Source organism: Cupressus sempervirens, chromosome 1 (assembly GCF_028749045.1).
Source record: "Cupressus sempervirens isolate cs-2001-9-10 chromosome 1, ASM2874904v1, whole genome shotgun sequence".
In the NCBI taxonomy this organism is placed as follows: Eukaryota; Viridiplantae; Streptophyta; class Pinopsida; order Cupressales; family Cupressaceae; genus Cupressus; species Cupressus sempervirens.
This window is the reverse complement of record NC_143118.1, coordinates 8,288,419-8,302,551: the sequence shown is the minus strand read 5'-3', so window position 1 is coordinate 8,302,551 and position 14,133 is coordinate 8,288,419.

Here is a 14,133-nt window from a genome sequence, read left to right as displayed (position 1 = left end):
TGTTTAAAGTGTTTTTATTTCTAGATACCCATTTGGGTCAAACAAAGATTCCAACTCTCATAGCTCCACTATTGGTTTTTTGCATTAGAGTTTTTGAGCACCTTGGGATACACACCAATGTAGAAAATAGGTTATTTTGTAATTGAGTCATAATTATAATAAGTTAGAGGGTGTAAGTTGGAGGGATGATTATAATTGTAATTTAAAGCACTCCAGAAAGAGAATTAGGTCAAAAGGCTTTACAGTTCGAAAGTTATTGCAGTTTTAAGTTGCCTAGAGACCTCCTAAGAGCACTTCAAAGTCATATTTGAGGCACTAAACACCATTATATAGGACAAAAAGTAGGAGATGAAAAAACATTGTCCATATTCCTATAGAGAACTTGGAGAGCTTTCCAGAAATGTAAACGGTTTGTCAATCAGAGTCCTAAATCAAAAGTTATGCCTCCAAGAAGTTGGACTACCATTTTTGGATTCTTCTAATTTTACATCGACTTTTGAAATGTTTTATAGAACCTTATGTTTTTATGGTGGATTTCAAATTCCATACTCTAAATTTTATTCCTAACCCTAAACCTAATTTGGGTTACTTAAGGTCACTTCTAGCATTGTAAAGGCAGTTTTTGGTGGAGTTTAAGAGAAGGTACTGTGAAAAAGGTTTTCTCCAGGATCTGATATAATTGTAAGCTCATAGGACATGCCGTGGAGTCTATTTTTGTTGTGGTGAATGTAGTAGCATATCATTTTTGATAATAATATTCCCCTTTTCCTATTTCATTTATTTTTTTCTTGGTCGTGTACTCATCACCTTTCCTATTGTAATTCCAACAATTGGTATCAGAGCTTTGTTCTCTGAAAGAGAAGCTTTGCATCTTTGAGGAAATATCTTGAAATGGAAGTCTACAAGTTGGGAAAGACTATTGAGAATTAGAAGATTGAAATACATCTCATTCTACATCACCCGAATGAAGCAAGAGTAGAACTAAAGAAACCCTTGAAGAGAAGGAAGGGAATTGTTATTGTGAAGAATGACACACAATACAAAGAGATAGACACTAATAAGATATTTTCAAAAGGAGACTCCAATGAATTTGATGTAGTAGTTGAAAATCTAATGGAAATGAATAGAACCCAAGCTAAGGAAATCAGAAATCTCAAGTTAGAGCAAGAATCACAAGCCATGTTGCTATGTGAGGTGATTGAACAAAAAAATAAAGCCATGGAAGAAAAAGCCATGATTGAAGAAGACAAAAGAATTTTGGCCAATAGATTGGAAGAGAAGTCAATAGAGCTAACCAAGATCTCCAACATGCAATTAGATACTCTAAGTCAAATGTTGAATGCCAACTATGAGCTAAATATCAAGGACATTGAGATAACTACATTAAAGTTGCAAAATGAGCAATTGTAGAGTGACCTAAAAAGGGAAAACGAGTTTGCTGAAAGTTTCAAAAAGCCTAATGAAACTATCAAATACTTTGAGAAATTATTGAGATCTCTTAGATCCAATAATGACACATCTAGACTAGGATACATAAGCACTGACGAAGGAGAGTCATCCAAAAGTGTTGAAGAAAGAAACAACAAAGGTAAGGATTCCAAACTTACTTGTCATAATTGTGGTAAGAAAAGAAATATTGCTAATATGTGTAGGAGTAGAACTACAAATCAAAATGTCAATCATAAGAGCATGGTTCACTACCATAAGTGTAACAAACAAGGTCATCAGACACATGAATAAAGAACCAAGGCCATGCACACATAAAGATTTGAAGGATATTGTTATAACTGTCCAAAGTATGGACCTATAACTTTTGAGTGCAAATCCAAACCCATGTGGTCATCAAATAGGAAAACAATGATAAGAAACAATGACAACTCTTATAACTGGGATTATAATACAAGGTATAGCTGTCATTATTGTCAAGAATATGAACATGTTCTTGAGAATTTTATTAGGACACACTTTAGAGGTGACTACAAGAGGTGGTTGAGTCAAACCACATGTTTTAGCTATTTGAAGACTGGACACATTAGTAGGTATTGGCCAACAAGGTCAAAGGCACCAAGTCGTGAGTTTGATAAAGGAAAAGGCAAGGTAGATGTTGAAAAAATTATAGATGAGATGAACAAGACATGGAAGAAAAATGATGGTTGTAGTACATCAAATGGAGAAGGGATCACTTCACCCAATGGGTCAGGTGATCACACCTCATCAGACTAGGCAATCAAGAGGTATTTAAATGTTATATCATACATTAGTTCCAAAGGATTTAGTACTAAAAAGATTACGTTAGCATGAATAAAGATGCAAGATGTTATTAAGAATCTAAGAAAAATCTTTAAGCTTTTCATGTTACTTCTGAGCATGAAATATTTTCTATGTGTGCCAAGTAAAATGCTATAAGATGCACAACTATTAGAATTGGCTAGTTGATGTTGAGCTTGCAATGGATGCTAAGTGGTTGAAATATTAATGGATGTTGAGTGAGCTTGAAATTGGTTGATGTCAAGCTTATAGATGTGTAAGCACTCAACATTTATTGTAGGGTTTTCAAAGGCTATTTGATCAATTTTTGATTCATCTCACATCATTTAAAATTTGAGAAAGAGTGTGAAGAGAAAAAGGCGATCCAGAAATCCATTCAAAGTAGTTGCAAAAGATTTTAGCAACAATTTTACACCAATTCTTTAGATCTTATAAGGTATTTATCAAGATCCGAGCTATGCAATTTATATTTTTAAACCCTAGTTTTGCACAATGGCATCTAGTTCAAAGAATGTAGATGGAAAGGAGGTTTTGAATATTCAATTAGTGAGTAATGAAGTTAAGCAACTAATTTTCAAAGCTATTCCTGATATTTCTTACAAGCAAGACCCTTTTGATACATTATCCATGATACCAACGAATGTTTTAATGGTGCAAGATGTTAAGAAATGCCATAATTGTAAAATTGGTAGCATTGGTGATATAAAGATTAGGGAAGAATACAAAAAACTTTTTGATAATGGTATATTCAAAGAAGAATTCAAAATTATAGAGAGAAAAGGGTTGACACAAGCCCTAGATTTTCCAAATGTATTCAACACAAAATAGATTAGGATAGTGCTTAACCAAATTCATGATAGTTCATTATGGCTGGATAATGGACCTATCAAAATTACTAAAAGGATAATCCATAGGGTTATTGGATACCCAACCCTAGATTGGCCTAAGACACTGAGAAGTGACTCAAAGGAGGTGATTGAGAAAAACACTAGAGCTATATGGAACAAGAGATGCATGACAATTGATACAATCACTGATCCTTTGATAGAGTTTGTTGTGAGGGTTATATCACACAAGTTTTACCAATCTAGTAGATTAAATAACATGCCCTACAAAGAAATGGACATGGGATATAAAATTGTCAAGAAAGATCATACATATGATTTAGCAGAGCTACAATTGCAACAACTAGTTGAGAACCTAGGAGCAATCAAAAAGACAAAGAGTGCACAATGTAAATTTGGTTCTATACTGATATGCATATTATTTTATGTGCAAAACACCTTTCCAGCATTTGAAATAGTTGCATACAAAACCAACAGATTAATGGTAGTGAAAATAGGTGAATACATTGAACAATAAGGAGAAAATTTTGAATCCACGATGACAAGCTACTTTGAAGACTTCAAGAAAAAAATGATAAAGAGACTGAGAATACTAGTATCACTAGTAGAGAAACACTATGATGGCATTTGTTTCCTAATGGATGCCAACTATACTTTTGTACAAGTTGCTACACCAAGGGTGAGATGGTTGAGACCCTTGGGATATGAAATAAATGTGGATGAAGCCTCTGCATCTATAACAACTTTATTGGTAGAAGAGGTGGATAAAACTGTAAAAGAATTTGGAAACTATGAGTTGGAAAAGTCCAAAATCACCATGGAATTTAAGAATACCTCAATTATTAAGAAGAAGGATAAGCTAGTGAAGAAGCTAAAAGCTGAATTTGGAGAAGATGTCAAGCAGGAGAAAGAAGAGGAAGAAGATTCCAAAACACAAACACCTCTTACACTAACACAAGGTATGGGAGAGGACCAACATGAAGAGGAAGAAATTGAAGTTACTAAAGGTGTTGAGGAAGAAGAAGTTGAGGAAGCACCTACTCCTAGACAACAAAAGAAGAGGAAGGCCAAGGTACAACCTATGACAAGGGCTAAAAATATTGTCAAATCAAGTTAATCCAAGCCCACTACACCTACTACAAGGGCTAGTACACATGCAATAGCTCAAAAGGCTAAGGAAAAAACCAAACCAACAAAGTAATGAGGTCAAGTGTAGAAAAGGCCAAGAAGGAAATATGTGGCACAAATAGAATGTAATAAGGAAAAAATAGAGTCAGATGACAACAACCAATTTAAGGTGGTGAGTCACAATCCTCTATTTGATCTTGAAAATTTATGTGAAAATGTTAAGAATAGTGCAGACTTATTAGGATTTACACATGTTGATTTTGATAATTTGGGTAAAATGGAGAAAAATCAAGTGGAGGAAGCCATATGTGCCATGATGGAAAATTTTTCAAAACTACCCCACTAGAGATTGCCAACTCAATGCCAAAGAGTTTATATGATAGAGTTGATCAAAAATGGCACTATTGTCTGAACTTGAAGAGACAAATAAGAGAAACATCTCTAGCACAAGTGATGCCTAAACTAACTAAGACATAGATTGCTAAGGCTATGAAGAAATATGTAGTTAGATTTGTACTTGTAAGAATTTGGTATAGCTTTGATACCATGTAAGAATTTGCCTTAGGGAAAGATTCACCCAAGATCGTAGAACTTGAACACAAGCACAACTGTAGACCAAAAAAGAGTATGATCAATTTATCAGAGTATGTCCTCATACATTACTCTGTATTGTATATGATGAGTGTACACACTAGGAGTGCTTATATATAAAGGCCTCTTAGGAAGCACCTAGAACATCTCTAGAAAGAGCCAGGAGATAAGCATGACAACTAAGCACACGTCTTATCCATCATTTTAGATGAGAGGATAAGAATGACAAGGTGTATCTCAAGTGGAGATGTTGTAGACACCATGTGCTTAATTAGTGTGCTAACTCTTGTGTTGTAGACACCATGTGTATAAAAGAGGTGTGAACTCCTATGTTGTCAACATGAAAACTCACAAGAGTGCACATTCTCCTAGGTGAATAAATAAATAAATATTAAAATAATACATTAACCTACGTAAACTTAAGTAGGTGTAAATAGTAAATATGTATTTACACCAACACCCTCCCTTAAGTGCAACTTAGGGGAATGCACTTAAGCTCACAAAAACTAGGATAAAATGCAAAATTAGTCCCAACTACTAGCTCATGTTAGGTACCCATGTATATAATGAAAATGTAATCTCTCATAAAGTGGAGAAAGAGGGAAAACATAATGGGAAAAATCCTCCCCCAAAAAGAGATGAAAAAACAAGATGCATGGATGGATGGAGTAATCAAGACCCCCCCATTATGACATACATCGAGTGTATAGAAAGGAGAAATTGGAGAAGGACAAAACCCCGTAAGAGGAAAAAGTCCCCCCATAAAGGAGAAGAAGAAGACTAGGTAGTCCCCCCTTAAATGTAAGGTGTTGACCAGTGAGAAATGCTCCAATGTAGAAGTTGATCCATGACCACTAAATGATGTTCCTCCCCTTAGGAAGAAATAATAGTTGAGGTACTAGTGAGATGCTTCTCTTTTGTGTATAAAGAATCTCGATGATGTAAGGTGTCTCTAAAACCTATTCAAGTATCCCTGTGTCGATGCAAATACTGACTCCCTCCAAAATTGCTTAGAAGAAGTGAAAATCTAGCAAAGAAGTATGTAGTGTTAGAAAAGCTTTAGAATAACTTGGTGGGGGGTGGGGGGGGGGGGTGGGGGGGTTGAATCAATTATTCAAGGTCTAAATGTCCTATTCAAACTTTTAATCAAGTAAAGTGTGCCCATCAAACTTATTCATTCATCCAAGCTTTAACTTTCCCATTCAACAAGTTAATGTAAATCAACATGCAAGCATAACTCATAAAAATATCAACACATAACACAGTGATTTATGTGGAAATCCAATTTGAGAAAAACCCATAGTACTCAATTTTCACTCTTTTGAAGTGATGCCATGTGAAAGGCCTGCCTTTTTAAAAGCTACAACACACTATTAAATGTGACTTGGTTAAAGGATTCAACCACCCTATTAGAAGTGGCTCTAGTTAGAAGACTTTAGAACATTCATTTGAAATGCCACCTTGTTAAAGGATTTACAAATGACTATTTAACCAACCTAATTCCATAGGATTTTATTTTACCCTAATCGATATAATTGCTAGAGAGTAACAATAAGGGGTTTTGACCTAATTACAATATACAACTCAACTTGCAGATCTTAGATCACTTCACAACTCATAACATTGCCTATCTTTCAAACTCTATAGCTCTTGACAGCTTGCCCTCCTTTCAAGCTTAGTCTCCTTGAATCTCCATGCTCAATGTACTAGTGCAATCATCACCTTCTAACCACTTATTGAAGTAGAGTCTTTGTACTCTATTCTTCCTTCTCCTAGATGTCTTCTTCTTGACACCCTTTCAACCACTTCGCAATTTGGCACACCAGTAGCTCTTGCTTCTTGGTTTATGACTCCTTAAATAGAAATCTGGAATTCCTTTTCTTGCTCAATTCTTCCCTCCTTTGATTTTAATTCATTTGGATTAGGTAGGATTCATTGAATCTAATCCATATTTTGTTTCTTCTAGAAACATCATAAAAAATCCTCTTGAATTCACTCAAAAATAGTTTACATAGAATTCTGTGCCACCAGCTCATCATCCTTATACTCCAACTATTCACAAGATTCAAAGTAACAAACTTTTCAGCTCAGATTTGGTGAGTCATTGACATTTTCAATAATGCAACAACTCAACACTATTGAAATACTAGTGCTCAAAACATACTATGTTACTCAGTATCAATTGTGTTTTACTGATGCTCGACACCTACTATGAATTCACTTGGCATCCATTAAGATTTTCTAATGCTCAGCTCCTTCTATATCACTCGACACTTGAACTTCACTCGGCACCTGAAGTTCACTTAACACACACTAGATTTTGTATTTTCTGGACTCCAACTAAAAATTTGCTCAGCTTGAACTAGCTTACTCGGCACCCACTAATGAACTTAGTTTAAGCTTTGCAGTCAACCTTGTTGCAACTTATTCCTCCAATGTTTCTAAGTGTAGCCAGCCTCTATATCTTCAAGTATTTTATCAATACATCATTTAATCATTGTCTTAAATGATTCTTGCACTTCATTTCAAAATCATAACTCAACCTTTCACTTAGGTGCTCTTGTTACATCTTGTTGATCAAATCCTCTTCATCAATCAACTAAGTGATAGTACTTGGATCTTATAAGCAATTGTCATTCCTACAAATAGTAGGTTTGACATCAATGATAAAATAATGATTGAAAAAATTCTTCTAACAACAATCTCCCTTTTTCAATCAATCTTTTTCTCACAATGATCTTTTCAATCAAATTTCCAACAATCTCCCTCTTTGGTATTGATGGAAAACCAAACTGATCAACCATCAAACTAAACTATTCAACCAAATTATCAAAATGCTAACTAGGTTAGAATAGTAAGTCAAATGCCAAAAGCAAATTGTGTTACCATCAGTTGTCTCATCTCCTTCTCTTGATCTACTCTCCTGATTGCTTTACTTCCACTTCTCCCTCTCAGCTGTTGTATCTTTTCTTTCCTTTCTTACATTCTCTCCCTCTGCATGCATTACTCATCTTCTACTATTTCTCCTTCTGGCTTCATTCTTTTTCATTCCTCTCTCTCAACTGTTGATTAGTTTCTAATATTTCTCCCTCTTTGACAACAATGCCAAAGACATATTATCTCAGCATTTTATCATGCAAGTATAGCATTTGCAAGTTTTCTCAATTTCTCCCTCTGTCACCTTGCTTGTCACTGATTTGGAACTTCCTCACTTCAATTACTTTAAGCATGAGTCCTAAAGTAAATATCCTCTGCATCAGTGTGTAATATTTCAACAATCAATTCCTCTGATGTAGGGTAGTCTTTGCTATTACTTAAGTAGCCTTGGCTAGGGGTATTACCCCTAACTTACCTCTAAGATACTCAAAAGCATCTTTAGGTAGTGTTTTCGTGAAGATGTCAACTATTTGTTCCTTTGAGCTAACATATTCCATCTTCACTTGTTTGTCTTCTACCAATTCTCTTACATAGTGATTCTTGATTGCAATGTGCTTGGTTTTGGCATGCATTATAGGGTTCTTTGATATGTTGATAGCACTTGTATTATCACAATAAAGTATCACAGGCTCATTCACCTCTTCCTTCATACCTTACAACAAATGTTTGATCCATACAATATTGGCGCAATTGATAGCAGCTACAATATATTCAGCTTCTGCTATGTGTAATACCCCAAAATTGGCTCATTGCCATTATACCAATTCTGGTCTATTTCTAATAATTTCTAAGTCCTATTCTAATAGGCAATTCTCATTTTGCTATTTGCTACTTGACTTAATTGTCAAATGCAAAAAACCCTAATCTGCATTCATCATGCTTATTATTTAATTCCTATAGTACGTACTCATATTAGTCGCATTAAAACCTACTTGATTTAATTATAATTTAATTATTAAGTATTTATACTTTAATTAAATTAAATTATATCCTAAGGCTAATGTACTATGGAATTAAATTTATTTAATTTAATAAATATGCCTATCTTTATTAATTAAATGTAATTATTTAATTAAATGGGAAATGTATTTCTAACTAATTAAACAAAATTATTTAATCAAATGAAGTACTTACTTCTAATTAATTAAACAAAGTTATTTAATTAAATGGGAAGCCATTCCTAATTAATTAAATGAAGTTATTTAATTAAATAAGAAAAGTATCTCTAATTAATTAATAGATTATTTAATTAAATAGAAAAGGTAATTATGAGAGTATATCTCATTTTATTAAATTAAATATTTCACCAAAATCTCTCTTCAATTCAAAAAAGAGAAATTTCTAGTTCACTATTGATCAAAAATGAGTTAAATCAGTTAACTCCTTTTTCTACTCAAATTGAATCAGTTAACTCCTTATTTTACTCAAATTAAATCTGTTAACCCCCTTTAATTTTAGAATCTCCCTTTATGACTGAACTTCACCTTTAATCTTGACCGTTGATGGATTCCAAGAAAGTCTATTTAAGAGACCATCATCTCTTCATTTTGAGAGGATGAATTTGGAGAATTTGCATCGAATTGCTGCTGGCATTCATACTCACATTTTCTCATATTTTTACATACATCTTGCATCCTTGGTTTAAATTCATCTAGCTTAATAATACATACATTTTTAGTTTAATGTCTTTTATTTCTTAGAATAATTGCTTGCATTTCATCTAGATTACTTGCACATTCATATAGCTTAAATTGCATTCAAATCCTTCATTCTTATAGGGTTTGGTTGCTTAAACACCTCGAATCTGAGGATATCTGATAAGCAATTCCCTTTAGATAGAAGGCAACAGGTCGCTTTGCAGGCTGATTTTTGGATGAACAATCTAATGTTCATTCTGGGATGAATCCGCAAATAAGGACTGTGTTGAAGTGTGTGTGTTAGTAGAGGCCACATATTCATGCATACATTTCTGGTGCCCACCGTGGGGCCTGAAAATTAGTTTTTCTGGCCTCTTTCTATATTTTTTAAATCATTTTTTTGTTCTTTGTCCGTACTATTCCATACAGATTCAAGAATCTTCGTGCAAGACTATTTATTTTCACGCGAGGATCCAAAATCTTCGTGCAAAGATTCTTTCCGCATCATGCAAGAAAGTTCTTGGTTGCGTGAAACATCGCGCAAGCCGAATATAATTTTGCGTGAGCTGTAAAACTTCTTTGCGCAGACTGTCAAGAATTTCGTGTGAAACTCTGCTGATAGAGGCAATTTTTTGCATTGATTTTTGCATTTTCTAATTTTTTTGTTGACTGTTCACAGTTTCTAGTGTTTCTGTGTTTTCTAATTTTTTTTGGGTATAGCATAACAGCGATTTGTGAGACAACTGGAAAAGCGTGATAAAGTCACTAAAAATAGGTAAAATCTACTAAGCGTGTTGCGAGGATCATCAGGTAGCCTTCCTTAGCTGATAACACTTCATTTGGATCTAAAAAAAACATCTCTCATGTCGAGCTTGTGTGTGTTTCCTTCCGTATTTTTATTTTACAACACATGCATAATTTGATACTAGGGTGTGATTTCCGTTAGTATTCATTTAGCAGGCTTAGGTACTAGTGATAGATTTAGATAGCTATTTTGGGTTATTGGACTTGCTAATCCGTCGGCCCCTCATTCCACCTTGTGGTTGCAAGATCAGCACCACATTAAAGGGGAGGGGTCTACATGACATAAGCGTTAAATGCTCCACAAGGCAACCCTTTTGTGCTTTCTAGAACTCACTGGTTTCTAAGTTGTGGACTCGTGTTAGCTTGTGTGAGGGGTTAAATGTTCCACATCTTTGGAATCACCTCACATTAGTTAAAGTGTTAAGTGTATCACCTTGTGATCTTTGATTTCTTTTGGATAGATTTGCTTTCAAAAATTAACATCTGTACACACATAGTAATTAAGCCCCCATGAACACTATTCATGGATCTTGAGAGAGTGGGTTCCTAGTGAAACTCCTCTCTAAGACGGATTCTTTGTAGGTGGGGAGGATACTTTGAGCATCTCGCAAATAGATGAATCTTCAACTTGTTGATTAAGGCATCCTTTCTCCGGAGAGGTTGATAGATCACTAGGAGATGATATCATAGATCTTTAAAAGATAATCTTGGTTTAGCATGTCGGATTAATCTATCTACTTTAATTGGGCTAAAGATGCAAAGGTGTCAAAACCTTGAATCTAGAAGCTAAGTCCCCTTGTGGTACAGTGTTGTGAGTCGGTCACCTTTAGAGAGGGTTAACTGTAGCAGACAAATCCCTCTACAGGGAAAATTGTGATGACGAAACCTCAAGCGGTAATAGCCATTTTTGCCATGGTAGTGAAAACCGCTATATAAATGTCCTTGTGGAAGAAATCTCCACGGGTGTGGTTCATTGTGGGTTGTCAGATCTCCCTAGCAGCTCTTGAAGATTAAGTTCTTGGACTATGTCAAAACATCGGTGCGCCGGGATTGGAGGTCACCCTTGTGAGTCATAAAAGTTGCAAAGTCAAACCATTACTAAATACTTTAGAGAGGCCAACTTTTATTTTCTAGAGATGTATGCATGATTGTAAAACTCTTTGAAAATATACACAAATAGCTCTCTTAGGGATTAGCACAAACTAAGTCACTTGACTGTTCATGCGCAAGGTTGCTTTTGCCCTTGCCCATTATTTTCAGACGTGCTTGAAATCACTTGCTTGCTGTTCTACGTGCCTGTTTATCTACCTAATTATTGGAACGATAATTTTTTTTGTCAAAATTAGCCGCTGTTGTGAAACTGTTCTGCCCTTTCACGCGAAATCATTTGGGTCTCGCATAAAATCATCTGACACTCGCACGAAGCCATTTTGTCCTCGTGCAAAATTTAATTGCTGTTGTGCATCTTCGCACGATCCTGTGAACATTTTTGCACAAAATTAAACCACTGTTACTGAGCTTTGTGCGAGACAGAAACATCTTCGCACCACCTGTAAAACTTCTTCACGCGACCTGTAAAGGTTTTTCGTGCGAGACTTTATATCAGCATTACCAATTTGGGTCTATTCTAGCTATCTGTGGCCTGGACGCTGTCTTTTTTTGTGTCTGTTTATCGCTCTCTATTTGCAAACAACCCTGAAATAGTGACACTTCGCTTAGCTAAAGACTTGTGTCTTATACCTTGACTAGTCTCATCTCATAAGTAATTTTTGTCCTCGTCTTAATGCTTGTCATACTTTGTGTTGTAGTGGTCATAATCTCTGACTATTCTAGCCTTTAAATCAGACCATTTGTGCCTTAGTGAAACACATTCTTGCTATTATCTTGTCCTTTTTTGAGACTCAGTCTTAGTGTAGTCCTTGTTTAGGTTATAGCTTCTTGTCCTTGCCTATGACTGTCACAACCAGAAGCGGCAATGTGTTTTATCCTGATAACCTTAGATGTGGTCGTACTAGGGGTCATAATCGTGACAGAGGTAGCTTACCTTTTTCTATGCAATCTGTATCCAGTTTGGCTAGTGAGGTGTCTTCACGATCTTCCTAACCTACAAGGTCATCTCAAGTTCAACGAACATTTTCCAATTTGCAACAAATTAGGAATCCTTTTTACCAAGAGGATACTGAAACAGGTAGAGGTCCTACATTCCCAAATACAATGTATGATCCTTTCTCCACAAACCCTTTTGAAACACAACGTACAGAAACTGAACACATTCCTATAATGACTAATCATGAACCTGAACAGGGTAGTCATAGTTGATATCAAGAACAACCTAGGGATGACAAGGAGAAAGAGAAAGAATATGACACTGATGAGGAATAGGAAGAGGTGGAAATCCTTCCTGAACACATAACAAAATGTCGAAGAGACAAAAAATTTTAGAAGGTCATGGGAATCCTACTCAACGAAGAGAAAGAAAAGTACTTTCTCAAACTTGTCCAAGAGGGAGCTAAATTGCCCAGACATTTCAATGTGGAACAATAAGGCATTTGGGAACAAATCAAGAAACTCATGGGCAACACGACCCAAGCGAGAGTATACACCTTTGGGAGAACCTTTGAATGTGGTTTACAAAACATTGCTACAACGCAAGCTTATCTCACTAATGGATAACCCTCATCCCTATGATCCACAACCACATCCACCATGGTGGAATGAGACCTCATTTTATGAGTATCACCAAAACAAGGGACACAAAACCAGCAATTGTATAAACTTGCATCATAAAGTCTAGGACATGATTGATGCTGGTGAACTTGTGGTAGATGGACATAACAAAAACTTGAACCACAAAGTGTTCAAAGAGCCTTTCCTAGCTTATGAAAAAGGAGAGACTTCGAAACCAAAACCCTACAATAAGGTCAACTATATGTATTCCAATGATGACAATGTCATTCACATGGTTGAACCTGTAGATTCTGAATACTATGACGTTATTACCATAAAGGGGAAGCAAGATAATGAATAACCCAAGACACCATTTGTCTTAAGAGGCCCTACTTCCAATAACATGGATAATGCGTCTTCGCAACATTGTGCTAATGCTGTTACTCGCTCTCATGCGAAGTTGGTGCTCAAAGGCCCTACACCTCCTATTTCAAATCTTGAACAACACAAGGACAAAAACCTTGCTGGTCCATCCAATAAAGGTGCAAAACACACAAAAAACTTGACTGCAACCAGTTATAGTGTTCTAGATCAGTTGAAACAAACCAATACTCACATTTCCATATTTAAGCTACTTAAAATCTCACCTGCCCACAGGCAAATTCTGGACAAAGCCCTCACTGAGGAAAACATTCCTCAAGATCTTAACCTTGAGAAATTTTAATCCATGGTAGGTCACTTGACCTCACCTCATCTTATGACCTTCTCTGAGGAGGATGACAACTCATTGAATCAGCCACACAATCAGCCTCTACACATTAAGGTTATGATCCACTAGACACGTGTTCGTCGGGTACTCATTGAAAATGGTACTAGCCTAAATATTGTTTCTGCTACTCTGCTTAGACAATTGGATTATTCTAAGGACTCTGTTGATCCTCGACAAAAGATCACTATTAAAGCATACGATGAAGTAGAATGAAAGTCACTAGGTCTTGTGACTTTACCAATTCGCGTCGATCTTGTCGAAAGGGATGTCACCTATCAGGTGCTTGACATTCCCTTAGCCTACAACATTCTGTTGGGATGGCCATGGATACATGAGATGCCCGCTGTACCATCCACATACCACCAATGCATTAAATTCCCATTTCATGGCTTCGAAGTTACTATTCTTGCAACTACTAGCTACACCTGCAATATGCTCAAAGCTACTGATTCTTTTGTCCCTGCTAACCATGAGTCTACTGATTCTC